General features: G+C 44.5%; 1 pseudogene; it reads right to left on the reverse strand.

Moving 5' to 3' along the window:
- Nucleotides 1–443: 443 nt before the first annotated feature.
- On the reverse strand, nt 444–1,233 carry LOC132663425 (non-selective voltage-gated ion channel VDAC1-like; annotated as a pseudogene).
- Between the last annotated feature and the right edge of the window lie 320 nt (nt 1,234–1,553).

The raw sequence follows: 1,553 nt of genomic DNA on the forward strand, positions 1-1,553 counted from the left end.
ACTGTACCCCACAGACTGCTTTGGTGTCAAGGACGTGGTGGAGTAGGGTAGAAAGAGGTCATGAAGATTCTTCCTAGAAACCCCTTTCAGATGAGTTTGTGCACAGCATCAAACAAGGAGCCTCTCCTCATTCAGGGCGGGAAACCCAGGTTTAAGTCTCAGAAAGTCACAATTTCATTCATGTACTCGATATGGATTTACAAAGTGCCTTTGTACTTTGTGAGTTCCCCCTAAGACTACAGGTGAAAGGATGTTTTTGGAATCAGATTTCTTATGTACCTTTGAAATGGTAACACCTTCAAGCTGAATCATCTTTAACTTGGAGGTCTAACATGGTGTTCAGCAAAATCGCATCCAGATGTGCAATATTGAAAGGCACGCTAAGTTCCGAAGTTAGCTATGCTGCAAAATAATTTTAAATCAAACAATTGTATGGTATTCATTTATGCTGGAAGTTCCAGTCCCAGACCAAGCTGGTGGCCCTGGCATTGATGTTCTTGCTGTCTGGCAGAGCTGACGACATTGGTTTGATACCCGGCTTCACAATCTGGATGTACCCTGGACCCATCAGGCTGGAGCCATTCCCTTTCGCCAGGAAGCAGGTTTCAGGGTCGATCTGATACTTGGCTGGTATTCCAAAGTGAGTGTCACTGTTTCCTGCTGTCCAACTGAGACTGGCAGACTTTTCCAACTTCTTGTTCACCTTCTGGCAAACAGAGCCTCCAGACCCTGTCCTGTCATTAACATTGATGCGAGGCTGGAATTCTTCAGTCCTGTAGCCAACTGCAAAGTTTCTCTGGGTCTCTTGGGAATTTATGGTCTCAAGATTTGTCTTATGGCCAGCCAGCCAACCCTGGTAACTCAGCACACAGCACCCTGGATTGAAGGCCTGGTGATGTCGAAATCCAGGCTGATGTGCTCCTGCCTGTATCCTGCCTCAAATTTATCATCTCCACCGCCTCCGCCCAGTGTAGGTGATCTCCCACAGTAATGTTGGTGCCTAGCGTGTGGTCAGATTCCATCTCTCCACAAATGTCAGACCATATTTAGTCCATCTGTACTTGGTTTCCAGATTGCCTGTCACTTCGGTGGCCTCAGGGTTGGCTGAGCCTGAGCCAGTAGATTCCAGACCATTCTCAGATTTTGTTTTCAGATCTGTTTTTTTTTTTTTTTTAAAGGTAAATCCATAGCCCTTGGTGAAGACGATCCTGGCAGATTTGCCAAGACGTGCATACACGGGAGGCACAGCCGTCTTTTGCTTATGGGCAGCTGGGGTGGCAGGGGGCGGGGCTTCAGTGCCTGTCTGTTTTTCTTGTGTGAGTTTTATAAATTGTCTTTTAAGGAATTTGATGCATTTATATGGGAGATTAAATTCAGGGCCATAGAGTTGTTTATAGTATTCCTTTGTCATCCTTTTAACGTCCACAGGATCAGTAGTGGTGGCCCTTCTTTTATTTTTGATAATAGTAATTTGTGTCTTTGCTTTTTTTTTTTTTAAGTAGCTTGGCTAGAAGTTTGTCAATTTTATCAATCTTTTCAAAGAATTAGCTTTT

This window comes from Panthera onca, chromosome D4 (genome assembly GCF_046562875.1).
Source record: "Panthera onca isolate mPanOnc1 chromosome D4, mPanOnc1 haplotype 2, whole genome shotgun sequence".
In the NCBI taxonomy this organism is placed as follows: Eukaryota; Metazoa; Chordata; class Mammalia; order Carnivora; family Felidae; genus Panthera; species Panthera onca.